The 16,164-nt window shown below is 35.2% G+C and overlaps 1 pseudogene; it reads left to right on the top strand.

The window, feature by feature from the left end:
• The first annotated feature begins 1,885 nt into the window (after positions 1 to 1,885).
• Positions 1,886 to 15,897, top strand: LOC106558087 (annotated as a pseudogene).
• Positions 15,898 to 16,164: the final 267 nt, after the last annotated feature.

Raw genomic sequence — 16,164 nt, 5'->3', positions numbered from 1 at the left:
CACTCAAACTCTCCACCTCTAAATGTGATTATCAGTAAAACTATGATAAGAATGCACAGCCATGGGACACCTGGGTGACTCAGTGGTTGAGTGTCTGCCTTGGGCTCAGGTCTTGATCCCGGGGTTCCAGGATCAAGTCCCACATCAGGCATGGAGCCTGTTTCTCATTCTGCCTCTATATCTGCCTCCCTCTCTCTGTGTGTCTCTCATGAATAAATAAATAAAATCTTAAAAAAAAAAAAAAAAAGAATGCATGGCCACTCCAGAGTGGCCTCGTAGGAAAATTTAGTGTTTAAGTATTTTTATAAATTGCAAAATTTTGAAGATATTTACAGTATTATTATGGGGAAAAATACAGAGGCAGGAGAATGTGATCCTGTGCTCAAGAGGCAAATTATGTTTGAGTTAATGGAATAGAGTTTGAGCATTGGAATCATTTACCCTATGCTTTTGGATACCATCATGCATAAGGAATTGTGCTTAAGGTCTGGTAACCTGGTGCTGAATGAAACATAAATACTACATGGAGCTTATATTCTAATGTTTATCAAATGAGTGATTTCCATTTAGGCAGCTATTATTGACATAAATAAATAAATTTTTCTCTTAGTAGTTATCCTAGTAATGCTGGTGACAGATATGATATATGTTGTAGTGACTGTGGCAGAGCATTTCTAGGTTGAGATAGTTATAATTAGTCACTCACTAATTTCTATGAAGAAGTTTGAAAATTCTATCACACTCTGTGATTAAGGGAAAAGGGGAGTCAGTATCATATTGCTCTTAGAAGATAATCCCCTAGGAAGACCATCGTCTAAAAATGGCAAAATAGGAAATTTGATGGTGCTCATGGAAAAATAATGAAATAGACATTCATCTACAGAGATTACTTTCCTTTGGCAATAACACACAAGGAATTAAACATGAATGTGTTTTTCATGAAGATCTTGGCTTTACATTCTTGTCCAGTGATTAAAAGGAAAACATACATTACTAAAATGGGCTTATCAAATACAAAATATGTATAGAATCCACTTCCGGGCATATGAGCACTGCCTTCTAGGTTTGGAATATGCAATTTCAGAAATCATACCCTAAAAAAAGACTTGAGACTAGTATGGTGTGATGTAGCCAAAGCAAACAACATCACTTAAGTGCTTACCAGGAACCTGTAAGTTTGAGAGAAAGAAAGGAATTGTTTCAACTTCATAGAATAATATGTGGCTACCATACCTAATTTATAGGAGATATACATCAAAATACTTATAGGCTTGTAAGTTATCTCTTGAGTGTTAAACTTCAGACAGAAGATAATCATAAGCATCAGATAACTATAAATTATCAGAGAGTTTAGAGGAAAGATATGTTTTGAAGAAAAGTAGTAAGGATCAGAACTGTATCCAATTACAGTTAAATTCTGTTACTTAGGAAAAAACACCATGGCTTTATGAATACTGAAGAACATTTCCCAAGATGTTAAGCTGAAGATTAAGTCTTACATATAAATTGGATTTAAATCATATATATGAAATAAAACTTATTTTTATCTTATAATTAGTACTTACTACTGAGTCCTAAGAAAAATATTTTCATTTCTAGTGGTATTAAATTCTATTGTGATATGAAAGATAAATGATATCAGTGAGAGAAAGAGCCTCTGAAAATAATTTCCTTCATACAGGCAATGAAAGAATGGCAGAAATAATCAGAACTAATTTTTTTTTAACTCTGGAAATTAACCAAAGGCTTCTAAGACTCTAAAAACTCGTGTGTGTGTATCATCTTAATAATAGAAATAATTGTGAACTTTGTGATATTTTAGTTTGCTCTATTCTCATGCCCCTTTCTAAGTACCCGGGTAGACAAAAACAAAGAGCCTTCAATCATGAACATTGGCAGCGTGGCAACCACCAGTATCATTCCCAGAGAACTATCATTATTTGACCTGGTAGGTGGTTCAGTGGGAAACCCCACTTATAATTCTGTCTTCATATGACCTAACTTGGAACTTACCCAGTGTGAAAAGTCTTTTCTCTGGGATACTTGCTGAAAATATTTAGAGGCAATTTTTTTAACTTCATGGAAGGCTGAAGTAGGAGATAATGGTTAGAACAAATCATAAGTAGGCATAACACTTAAAAGAGAAAGTTATAAAATGAGATGTCAACAAGGATTTTCAAAAGTTCTGGCATGTTAATGAGGATCTAAAAGTCCACACACAGGGATATGGTGGTGTACATTCCAAACAGAGCTTCTATTTTCAAGAAGCTGTGTATGAGAAAGCCTAAGCTCTCAGCATGGGCTTACCAACCAGGAGGCCCTGGGAAAGCAAGAAGTGAGGACAAGGTCAGAATTTTCAACTGCCTGTCTGGGAGTTGGAGGAGTGCCCCAATTGCACATAGATACCCTTAGCAAAGACTGGATGAATTATTGGGTCCAGAAGGAAGGAAACAGTAAAGACTGGAGTGGAAATAAATAAAACAGAGAAGAGAAAAATAATAGACAAAATCAACAAAGCCAAAAGATAATTCTTTGGAAAGATGATCTAAATTGACTCTGCTGTAGCCAAAATGGCCATTATAAAAAGAGACAAGATGCAAATTACTAAAATCTGGAATAAGAAGAGGAATATCACTATTGAGATTATATAAATAAGAATTGTAAGGAAATTCTATGAATGTTCTCATGGTAATTTAGATAAAGTGAGAATTCATCTGGGAAATTTCATATTCCTAAAAAAGAAATGCTTGTGGGAATGTAAAGTGATGAAGGTGCTTTAAAAAGGAGCCTGAAAATTCTAAATAAAATTAAATGTAGAATTACCATATAAGCCAGAAATTCTGCTCCTAGGTATATACCCTAAAGAACTGACAACATTTTTCTATTTGTTTACACAAATACTTGTACATTAATGTTCATAGTGGTATTATTCATGATAGCTAAAAGGTGAAAATAACTCAAATATCCATGATTTGATGAATGTATAAATAAAAAGTGGTATATCCATATAATGGAACATCATTTGGCAATAGAAATTACATTACTAATTACATGACAGAACATGAATGGACTTTGAAAACATTATGCTAAGTGAGAGCAGCCAGACACAAAAGGTCACATCTCGTATTATCCTGTGACATAAAATATTCAGAAGAGGCAAATCTATAGAAAGGTTTATTAATGTTTCCAGGAGCTACGGCATGGGTGGATAGGGAGCAAATGCCAGTGACTACTGAGTTTCTTTGGGTGATGTTAAAAATGTGCTGGGGTTGGAGTGTGGTAATGATCACACAACCACGTGAATATCTAAACATATTGTACACTTTCAAGGTGTGAACTTGAAGAAATGTGAATTATATCTAAAAAGAAAGGGAAAAAAAGAAAGGCAGAAGTGGTTGACTCGATGCATAACAAGCTTGATGCATACATGCAGGAATAAATCAATAAAATTAAAGCCTTGTTTTCTGGTCTAGCAACCAGTCTGGTTTAGTCTGGGTTGCCAGAAGGAAAGAAAGGTGATACTTAAATTAGGTAATTGATGAGTATTTAATAAAGAGACTAATTGCAAATTATGGCAGAGTTTAGTGACAGGGACAAACCAGTGAAATTTGGCAAGGAGAATTTATTCGTTGGTCTGGAAAGGTTAGAAGAAGAAACATTTAACAGAACTGTTTGAAAAAGAGACTGCACCCAGTGGGGTGCCTAGGAGAAGCTGTGGCTTTTGGTAAAGCAGCACCGTCAGCCTACTGATATCCAGCAGGACAGAACTCAATAAATACCCTCTCACTCTTTTCCCACCTTCCATTCTCTTACTAGTGCTTCTCACAAGCAGCTTAAAGCCAATTAGAGGCCAAGGTTAAGGCAGCCTTTTGAGAGAGCAAAGTCAGTTTCCCAGGGCAAAAAAAGAGTTACAAAGGGGAAATTGAAAATGTAGAGTACCGTAATCTAAAGGAGATGGGCAGAGGACAAGACTCTTCTTTTGATGTTAGGAGTTGGATAGTACTCTATTAGAAGTCTGAGTCCCAGTCATGGAGGAAGGCTGCTGAAGAGCATGTCCTGCTTGTTCAGATTAGGTGTGGAGATCATACTTGCTCTTTGATTTTTCATGAAAGGAGTTGAAACTGGGATTCTACAGCATCCAAACCCCTGATCGGAGAGGGCTTACTCTCAGTATACTTATTATCGACAGTATCTATTCGGTGGGTGGATACTTGCTTTAAAGGGCCCTGTTTTCTATCAAGAGAGAAGAATTAAGATGTCAGAAAGTGTGCTGACCTTTTGTGTCTTCAGTTGGACAGTTAATCTAAAAAAAAGACTATCTTTTTTTTTTTTTAATGTGGAATTAAGACTTTAACGTGGCCTTCTAACACCCCGATTTCAGACTTCTGGCCTCTGACATTGTAAGAGAATCATATCTATGGTTAAGCCAGACAGTTTGTAGTAATTTGTTAAGGCAGCCCTAGGGAAATTATATACTAGATATGTGGCCTTATTATTAAAAACAAAACAAAACAAGAAACTAGCCAACAAACATTGTCCCACGTAGTCTGATGCTTTCTTCGTAGCCCTCATGATGAAGAAAGGACACATAGAAACATAGAAATAACTATGTAAGTAAGGGGATCCATTCACTCATGCTCTTGCTCAGACGTGAAGAGAACCGTCCAAGTCACAGTGTGTGTGGGTCAAAGAAAGATGTTTCTCAAGGGATTTTAATCCCAGTATCCGCGGGTGTCTGTTATGATGTCTTATACCGCTGGGTCCTACATCAGGCTGGCATTGGCTTGTGAAAATCTCTCTTAAGTCTGCTGGCAAGTAGCATGCACAGTTCACTCACAATCTGGGAAGCTATGGGTTTGAAGACACATATGAAGGACAGATAATAAGGATGTTACCAAAGCTACCTTGTTTCAGGTTGAGACATAACTTGGAAACTGGGCACTAGGCATCTGAATCCTAGCACAAAGTCATGCCAGAATAGGCCATCCTTTGTAAAACAATCTAGTAAGATGTTACATAGGACTATAATTGGTATACAGGACTTAAAAAGAGAAAGTTTAGGGGTGCCTGAGTGACTCAGTCAGTTGAGAATCTGATTTTTGGTTTTGGCTCAAGTCATGATCTCAGGGTCATGAGATTGAGCCCCATGATGGAGCTTGCTTAAGATTCTCTCTCTCCTCCCCCTGATCTTGCACATGCTCTCTTTCTCTCTCTGAAATGAATAAATATTTTTTTTTAAAGAGGGAAAGTTAAAGCTTGGATAGAAACAAAGAGTTTCATCAAGTTCTTATGAAAATTTTAAAACACAAGCTTAATGTAGCCATAGATAAATAAATGAATACCCTATTGCCTCAAAAATTAATCAAAAGTTCTTTGTATTACACTCTTTAATTTTTTTTAATTTCAATTCAATTTGCCAAAATATAGTATAATACCCAGTTCTCATCCCATCAATGCATTACACTTTTCATGAGAGAGGATAATAGCCGATAGATATTTAGTATCCTGGTAAAAGTTGTCTTTGTGGCTGAATAAAATATGACCCTTTACCTAAAAAAGAGGGCAACAATTATTCTAGGATGCAACTGAAGTCCACACAGGCTGAAAAAGAACCACTGAGCTCTGCCTCAGCATCTGCTCTTACTTCCACAGCAAGACATACACCTTTCTTGATGTCCTGCCCATTACACAGACAAAACTCAATCCACTGAGTTAATTAATGGTGTTGTTCTTTCTCTCACATATGAAATTGTGTGAAAAGACATTGTGAAAAAAAAAAAAAAAAAAGAAAAGACATTGTGTCTTCTGAGTATTAGAGCCATTAAAGCACTTTGTCCTTGCATTTAATTTCCAAGGTGACAGTAATTACTTTGCTAGGTGAAAAGAAAACAACCACCACAAAAGGCAGGAAGTGGTTTAACACAGGAAGAACCAAGCCACCAGGAGTGGAGGTGCAGATTGATGGGCTACAGTCAGCATATGCACATTGCCATGGAAATTACACAAAAATGGAATCCTGGGGCATCCGGCACAATTAAGGGCTATTATCAGTCATGACTACCTAAAGAATATGTTTTGGAAAGTTGAATAAAAACATTTTTATTAAAAGAAGAAAATGAAGTAAGTGTCTGAACTGAAAGGACAGGCATGACACAACATTTCTGATAATATTGAGGGAATTTCTTCCATTTTCTGAGACAAGTAGCTACAATGTTTAAGGCCTGGAAATGATGGGGTTGAGTTAGAAGACTACGTTAGCACTGAAACCCTCTCATTAAAGTAAAGATCAGCATCTCTCCTTGGTCTCCTGAGGATATTTTTTGGCGCTGTATCTACATCTCAAGGTCAGAAAACTTACTTGGAATTCTCATGACTAAGCTAATCTCACTGACTTGGTCAAAGGGGTACTTTCCAATATTCTTTTACAGCACAGTCTCTGCTACAGAATGGCTCCAAAGGTTTAATATCTTATCCTAATTCGAATCATACAGTCCATAATTTCCTGGTATCCAAACAAACCCAGTGGGTAGGCATGCACAAAATTTGGCCACAAACACTAGTAATCACCATTTTCTCTCAAGCTTTAATAAGAGGCCTGTGGCTACAATGCCATATGCCAATGGACAGAAGCCCTCCTATCAACCTCAGCCATGAATCTGATTTATTTAAAAAAGGAGGAAACCAGGAACTATCTGGATAAAATCCACTGCCTGTGGTATGAACCTTGACCAGTCTAGAAGAACCACTACCCAATACCAAAACCCCTGAGTAAAGGAAAAAAATAGACTAAATAATAAAGAAAATATGAGCAAAGAGATAAACAAAAATCTTTTGAGTACTCAAGCGTCAGAGTTAAATGCTTTTTAGCTCTAATTTTTTTGTTTTTTTTTTTCCCTTGAGAAGTAGAATATCAGTCTTTCTACTTGACTTTCTCTGATAAGGACACTTGGGGTAATTAATAATGATCATGATGATAATAGTAATAAGAAAATGGCAAACACTCTAATTATTAAGCTGAGGAGCTATAAGCGATACTTTATATATTAACCTGTTCTGATCCTCACAAGGGAAAGCTCAGAAAGAGAGATAAATGGCCTAACCTCTCAGAGCCAATAAATGATCCAGTCTGATGAACCCAAATGGTTTGGCTCTTGAATGTTCTTTTTTAACCATTGTCTTCTACCAAGTCCCATGTAACCCATTCACACAGCAGATGAACATCTACTTCAATATGTAAAATTTCCATAGTGAGTAAAATAAAACTATCACCTAATTCACCTAGTGGTGCCAAAATATCACCAGCCTCAATAATGCTACATCCCAGCCAGTTGAGACTAAAGCACAGAGATGAGCATTCTGGAATATCTGTGAGATGCCAGACAATGTTCTGTGCATTTCAGCAAAATTGATCTCATTTAGTTTTTTATAAGTGGTAAATTTGAAGAATAATGAAAAGGGTAGGTGAGCAGCCTTGGTGTTTTCTTGACACTATGGATTTTTCTTCTTGTTTTTTTATATTTGTCTTTTTCTTTTCTTTTTGGTAATTAAGCAATAATCTGTGTTAATATTTAGGTTGTATTCAATCAGTTTTTACTAATGTACTAGGTACTGTTGTAATAGGAAGTATTTTCTCAACTCTGTGATAATGTATTTTAATTTAAAAAAAAAAAGATTATTTATTTATTGAAAAAGAAAGAGTGAGAGAGATCAAGAGCATGAGCGGGGAGGAGGGTCAAAAAGAGGAGGAGAGGGATCCCTGGGTGGCGCAGTGGTTTGGAGCCTGCCTTTGGCCCAGGGCGCGATCCTGGGGACCCCGGATCGAATCCCACGTCGGGCTCCCGGTGCATGGAGCCTGCTTCTCCCTCCGCCTGTGTCTCTGCCTCTCTCTCTCTCTCTCTCTCTGTGACTGTCATAAATAAATAAATAAATAAATAAATAAATAAATAAATAAAATTAAAAAAAAAAAAAAAAGAGGAGGAGAAGTGGACTCCCTACTGAGCATGGTGCTGGACATGGGGCTCAATCCCAGGACCCTAGGATCATGACATGAGCTGAAGGCAAATGCACAACTGACTAAGCCACCCAGGTAACCCTATGATAATGTGTTTTAAAATATGTATATATTCATCTGCCTCAAATCCACTTAAGAAACAGTGAGATTAAAACTTTATATTCTTGGGAACCCTGGGTGGCTCAGCGGTTGAACAACTGCCTTCGGCTCGGGGTGTGATCCGAGGTCCAGGATCAAGTCCCACATCCGGCTCCCTGTGAGGAGCCTACTTCTCCCTCTGCCTGTGTCTCTGCCTCTCTCTCTGTGTCTCTCATGAATAAATAAAAACAAAATCTTAAAAAAAAAAAGAAACTTTATATTCCTAATAGCCTATGCCAATAAGTATATTTTAATTTCTGTTTCTATTAAAGTTCCTTATTTAAGATTAAGCATTTAATAACTATTTGCTGCCTCATCATGCAAAATAAAACAATGTAATATTGATGATGCCTACTGTGTACTTGCTTTGCACCAACCTCTGCTGTAAGCAAATTTAATTTATTAGTTAAATTAACCTTCACTTGATAATTTATAGAGTTACTATTACTATCATATTTATTTTTCAGATGACAAGAGAAGAGCAAGAGAGTGTAAGTAAACAAAACTAATCAGAAAATGATGGCATCGGGCAGCCCGGGTGGCTCAGAGGTTTAGTGCCACCTTCAGCCCGGTGCATGATCCTGGAAACCGGGGATCGAGTCCCACGTCAGGCTCCCTGCATGGAGCCTGCTTCTCTGCCTCTCTCTCTCTCATGAATAAATAAATAAAATCTTAAAGAAAAAAAAAGTAAAATAAAAAGATGGCATCAAGATTTGGACCCTAACAGCTTGACTTCAGAGCTTGAAAATCAACCTACACACATACTGTCTTTGGATTCTCACTAAATTTGAGATTATATTACTTATTAGCAATTTGAGAGTCACAAAATTTCTTCACAGCTTTCCAAAGAAAAATGTCAAAAAGATAAGCAACACACCAGTAGTTGAAAGCTGGCCATAGACTAAGAGAACACTAGTTTTACAGGAATGTCTATAAGATCCATGAAAGCAAACCTGGAACACTTAGAGCTCATTTTGGTAAGCTCCATGGTACAGTAAGGCAACAAGATAAACAACAAGGATAAAGGGCCAGCTAGTTTAGAAATCTAAAAGGCTGCTAGGATACTTTTAAGCATGTAAAACCCCAAAGTATACTTAGACTGCCATGTTTTTCTACTTTATCAATAACAGCTTAATTCAATTTTGTTTTCTATCCTAACTTAAAATTATAAAGGTATAAAATTATGCAGTATCTTTATTGCCTCATGTTTTTAACTTCTCTCTCACAATTTCCTTCTTAGACAACTTAGGGAAAGCTTAGTTATGCCTAAATTCTACACAATGACATAATTGAGTTGGTGGAAATCAGTGAGTAATCAGCATTCAAATTTCTCTTAATCATTACAGCTAAGACAGCTAAGATTCCGTAATTTCCTTTGTTATTCATAAAGATTGTTTAATAATAAAATATCAGTCTCTTTCTACTTCAATGTTTAACTTTTGAAGATAGGCTCTAGAAAATGTCATTTAAAAACGTACATATTGATTTATTTCTCCATATGTAATTTCTTGGCTGTATCTTTTGCCAGCTTCCTGGGTGTAGACATTCAAAATTGTCACACAAGTATATGCAAACTATGGATTAAGAAATGGTAAGACTTGTCCAGATGCTAAGACACTCCATGCAAAAATCAACATTTTTTCCCACCTGAGAAGTTCAGTGTCTTTACTGATATTGCTATTTAGTAAAACTGCATTCTGTACATTGTTGGTGAGAGTACATGGTCTTAGGATTGCTTTAGAGTCCTGAGAGCCAAGTGGGGATTCTCCAGTGTTGAGAAGATAAGCTTCATAATCATTGCCCATTGCATGGAAATGAACACTCAGCCTGTTCAAAAACTTGCTAAATATTTCCATGGCTGAGATGCAAACCTGGAATCCCCGAACATTTTGGCTACTTACTGTCTAAAATAATAAACTGGAACTTCTCACTGATAGTCTGTGCTGTGAAACACATAATTTAGAATTAATAATCAAGTCATTACTATTTGACTTAGATAGAAGGACTTGTGTGCATGTCTGTATTGAACACATGCCTAAACAATTAGGTTTATCATATACACAGTAATAAAAATGTTTTCCTTCAGTATCTACTAGAAAAGAGAATTAGAGAAATACCAGTCTCTACTGCCTTCCTTGGATTCATGCATTAGTTACTTACCTGAATACACCTTAGAGTAATTACATACATACATACATACCTGATGGACCTAGTGCAATGGGTTTGCCCTACTGCAAGTAATATCAGAAATAATCTCAATTGGAATGCAATTGCTCTTCAATTCTATGCAATTGCTAAATGGAGAATTAATTGAAAAGAAAATTATAATAATTCAATCAACTACAATAAATAATTTTTAAATGAGGAAGCAGTCCCAAGAGCATGAGTTTGGAAGTTGGCCCCATTTGTCAGCAGTATGTCTCTTTATCTTAATATTTATCATTAGTCTACTTTTCTGTTCTTAATATATCAAAATTACCAAATAGAAAGAGGTAAATCTGAATCAAGGGGACACGTAAGCCTTGATCTAAAAGTATATAAGCCTGTAATCTAAAAATAAAGGAGAAGTAAACAAATGTATTAACTTTCTTTGACTTTAACTAAATTCTAGATTATGCTAAAATGCAGTGTAATTTAGCTCTTTCTGCCCCCAAATAATAACAGAAATATAAAAGAGAAATATAAAATTGCAGGAATCCATATTAAGGCTCTCAGATTTAAATTTATGTTAAAAATTCAGCAATATTTATTTCAAATAAAAAAGAATGTTAAGTAAATTCGAATTAAAGATATTCCATATATTGTCATAATATGACAGCAAAACTTATCCTCTGAAGAAAGATCAAATTTTAAAAATAAGTGGGAACGAGACCAAGCATCATCTAGAAGCCAGTTTCTTGTTTGCTCAGCACTATGGACAACTTTTATAAGAGTAAGAAAATTAGATTTACTGAAAATGAAATTTTGATGAAGTGCTATTGAAGTATAATATTTTATGAAATCCCATGTTAAACTAGAAGAAGCTAAATGACAAGTACTAGATTATTATGAAACAATTGCTATTTTATATTTGATTTTTTCCTCTAAATTATGGGATAGTGACTATTTTGGCGTTTTTTGTAATGGGTAAATCATATAATCCAGATCTTAGCTCAGTGACTTACTGAAATTCGACTTTACTACAAAAAAAAAAAAAAAATCTCTGTGTTCCTCCTTAACCTCTGAAGAGCAGGAGCATTTAAAACTAATATTATGCAACTTTCTTCTACTCTTTCAAGTTTTCTCTTGTATTCTCAACTAGTTTGTAAACTCCTGCATGAAGTTTTATGACTTATACAAATCCTATCCTTCTGCATCAACTCTCTGTTGCTAAAATATAATCATTTGTTAACATGGATTTGTAGATTCGTTGGTAGATTTATTAATTATAAAATTAGCAAGCAATGCAAAGTCAATGCACTATTAAAATTATTATAGATTAAGAAAATTATCTTTGTTAGAAATTTAAGGAGAGTTTTGGTCTTCACTCTCCTGCTATGTGAATTCAAATATACTTCCTATTTCTAAGAAAACCAGCTTCACTTAGGAAACATCTAAATTGTTCAGGTCTTAACAATACCACTTTTTTAAAAAAGTTATTATTTATTTATTTATTTGAGACACACGGAGAGAGACAGAGACTTAGGCAGAGAGAGAAACAGGCTCTATGCAGGGAGCCTGATGTGGGACTCAATCCTGGGACGCCAGGGTAATGCCTGGGCAGAGGCAGGTGCTTAATTGCTGAGCAACGTAGGTGTCCCAACATTACCACTTTTAAATATTTATTTAGAATCTTATGAAGATTGCACAGGATATTGAATCAGGAATATTAAAGAGATTGTGCACTACACTTTGGATGAATGCTTTTATTTTCCTCCTTTCTGTTTTATGGAGATATAAAGACATAGAGCACTGTACAAGTTTAAGGTATACAGCACACTGACTGGACTCACCACAATCAATATAGTGAACATTTCTCATCTTGTTATAGACACAAAGACATGAGTAGTTTTAAAACTCTAGTGGGCAGAAGTCACTTGGATTTGTGTGTGTGTGTGTGTGCCAAGTATAGATATTAAACTGAATTCCAGACCCAGAGACTCTGACTCAATAGGTATAGAATGTGAATTGAGAATCTGCATTTTAAATATACTCAAGGTATATCTTAATTATGTTTAGATGTAGGTAATTTTCCTACTTGAGAAATGTTGCTTGAGGCATTTATTATATGTGATAAAAACTAATCCTGTGCTTAGATAATTCAAAGAAAAATATATGAGTGAGATGTGTTCAGTATCTATTCTGTCAACCTCTGCTCATTTTTTGTCTCTTCCTTTGTTCAACTTTATTGTTTGTGCATCTGCTTATAATTTTCATGCAAGCCCCAGATATCTTCATCAATCCACATAAAATGTACTTTGCAAGGACCTTTTCAAATTTCTTCTTCAAGTATTTCTGAGCTGGATGAATCAGTTCTCCCTATCTTCTTTGTAGTGCTTGGTTTGAATCACTCATGACACTAATTTATACTGTGATTTATGAAAGATTTCCTTATTTCATTTTTATTTCCTCTTCATTAATTATTTTTCCAGAAAAAAAGAATTAGATACACCCCCCCCCCCGACACACACACAACTGTAAAGGGCTTCAACATGATAGCCCCAAAATAAGTTTTATTTTAATGCTGTGCATATAAATAAGAAATGTATGAAGGAGATATAAATTAATCTTGAAATTAAGAGAGGGCTATTACTGAGCAAAATATATGCTTTCTCAAACACTTTTCTTTTTAAACAAATTGTAAACTCATTTTTAAAAATCTTTAACTGTTTATCCTAACAAAACTTTTTAAAGTGTGTTAAACTTTTATTTTTAAAATTATAGTCAATCATTTATTTCACATTCATGTAGTCAGGATAGGAAGTGGAGGCAGGCTGGAGGATAGGAATCAGAATGTTATCAAATGATTTATTAATTTACTATTGTTCAGAGCATTTATACTTGGTTGTCATGTATTCAAATGAATAGAAAAAAGAGGGTAGAAATGAATCATATGTATTTAAAATGATTATTTGCTCTTAAAATGAGTGTTCCGAAACAATGATAGTGTAAGGCATTTAATAAAAACAGTTTATCTCCTGATTCTCTATTAAAACTTACTGATGGTAAAAACAAAATAAGAAAAATAGAGAAGATAAACATCTTCAGGGAAAGAATTACAACCCTAAAATAGGATTATAATTTTGGAGCAAACTAGCCAAATACTGTGGCATCTTAACTAAGACAAAGAAGAATCTGAGTGCTTTCACATTCATTTTTTCAAAAGATTTTATTTATTTATTTGAGAGAGACAGAGCACAAGCAGAGAGAGGAGCAGAGGGAGAGGGAGAAGCAGACTCCCTGCTGAACCTGACTCGGGGCTTGATCCCAGGACCCTGGGATCATGACCTGATTTGAAGGCAGATGCTTAACCAACTGAACCACCCAGGTGGCTCATTTCATATTAATAATCCATGTATCTTCAGAATGAATATTTTGCCAAATGTTGTTGTCACTATTATGGGAAGTATAATTCAAAAATATTTTTCTTAAAAATGATAACATCTTATGGAATGGTTTGGTAATGGTAAAAGTAGGAAAGCCACTGTAAAGTAACTCAGTGTTGTATAACCATAAAATAGAAGGAAATTGAAGTTGAAGAATCATCCAGGATGATGTGCCATTTTTATTTCATATACACTGGGCTCTAAGAAGAAGGAAACTCACTGAGATAAAGAGAAGTAAAAGGACAGTGAAAATTAACCCCAGTTGATAGTGCAATATCCTATAGCCCCAGGAAACTAAATCTGAGTCATAATATCTCTGGAAAGCAGAGTGCTAATAGTAGGCATTTGTCCTATGTAGGAAAATGAGTAAGATAGTATTCCCTAACAGAAACCTAGATAAAAGATGATATAAACTGCAATACCCATACCACTCCTCCCTTAAGTATCCCTTAGGTAATACCTAAATCTATTCTAACAAAAGAAGTCCTTGACTTACAAGGGGAAACCCATAAGGCTACCTGGAGATTTCTCAATAGAAACTTGGCAAGTCAGAAGGGAGTGTCATGATATATTCAAAATATGGATTGAGAAAAATCTGCAGCCAAGTATATTATCCAGCAAGGATATCCTTCAGAGTAGAAGGTGAGATAAAGAGTTTCCCAGACAAACAAAAACTAAAAGAATCCGTGACCATTAAATCAGCCCTGCAAGAAATATTAAAAGGGGCTCTTTGAGTAGAAAAGAGACACCAAAAGTGACAAAGAGAAGAAAGGTCAGAGAAAAACTCCAGAAACAATGACAACACCACAGAAATACAGTTATAAGAGCATATTATGAAAAACTATATGCCAAGAAATTGAACAACTAAAAGACATGGATAAATTCTTACAAACATATAGACTACTAAAACTGAAACAAGAAGAGATAGAAAACCTTAACAGACTGATAACCAGAAAAGAAATTGAATCAGTAATCAAAAAATTCCCAACAGACAAAATTCTAGGGCCAGAGAGCTTCATAGTTGAGTTCTACCAAACATTTAAAAAGAATTAATATCTATTCTTCTCAAACTATTCCAAAAGAGTAGAAAAGGAAGGAAAATTTCCAAATTCATTCTAAGAGGTAAGCATTACCCTGATATTAAAACCAGATAAGGACTTCACTAAAAAAGAGAGCTATAAGCCAATATCTCTTATGAACATGGATGCAAAAATTCTCAGGAAAATACTAGTAAACTAAATCTAACAATACTTTAAATAAATAATTCACCACAACCAAGTGGGACTTATCCTTGGGTTGCAAGGGTGGTTCACTATTCTCGAATCAATCAACATGATACACCACAGTAATTAAAGAAAGGATAAAAATAATTTCAATAGATGCAGGAAACAAAAAAAAAATTTGACAAAATGCCACATCCATTCATGATAAAAAAAAAAAAAACCTCAACAAAGTAGAGATAGAGGAAACGAACATACCTCAACATAATAAAAGGCATATATGGAAAACCCACAGCTAATATCCTTAAAGGGGAAAAACAGAGCTTTTTCTCCATTTCTCTGAGAGTCAGGAAAAAGACAGGGATGCCTACTCTCATCACTGTTATTTAACATAGTAATGGAAGTCCTAGCCACAGCAATCAGACATCCAAATTGGCAAGGAAGAAGTAAAAGTTTCACTATTTGCACATGATATGATATTCTATATTGAAAACTCAAAAGACTCCACCATAAACACTGCCAGAACTGAACACAAATTTAGCAAAGTTGCAGGATACAAAATCAATGTAAAGAAATCTGTTGCATTTTTATACACAATTATGAAGTAACAGAAAGAGAAATTAAGGAATCTAAACTATTTACAACTGCACCCAAAACAGCAAGATATCTCAGTCACATCATATGCTATTGCTTTCTACTCCTCACTGCCTCCATGGACTCTCTAGAATCCTTGGAAACCAGTAGATGATGAGACTTTGTTCATCTATAGCCACTACAAACAAGCAACTGTGGATGACATAGACACAGAACAGCCTGGGCTGTTGAATCTCAAAGACAAGGCCAGTGGGATGCCTGGAATCAGCTGAAAGAGACTTCCAATGAAGATGCCATGGAAGCTGACATCAACAAAGCAGAAGTTCTATATAAAAAATATGGAATATAAGGGACTGGATTTGGCTGCCAGCAGTACATTTTATCTAAACTGATATAATGCCTTATTTTTCTAATACTGTGGATGATATGAAATCATGCAAATAGCCTGTTAACCAAGGTCCGGAAGACTGTACAGGACATGGCTCTAGGGGTAGGGACTGACATGGTTACTGACCTGCACTGAGTAGTTTTTATCCATAGATAAATTCAAAGTGCATTTATTACTTTAAACAACAACAACAACAAAATAAGATACCTAGTAATAAAACTAACCAAA

Source organism: Canis lupus, chromosome 31, assembly GCF_011100685.1.
Source record: "Canis lupus familiaris isolate Mischka breed German Shepherd chromosome 31, alternate assembly UU_Cfam_GSD_1.0, whole genome shotgun sequence".
In the NCBI taxonomy this organism is placed as follows: Eukaryota; Metazoa; Chordata; class Mammalia; order Carnivora; family Canidae; genus Canis; species Canis lupus.
The sequence above is the reverse complement of the archived record's forward strand: the minus strand, read 5'-3'. Positions and strand labels throughout refer to the sequence as shown.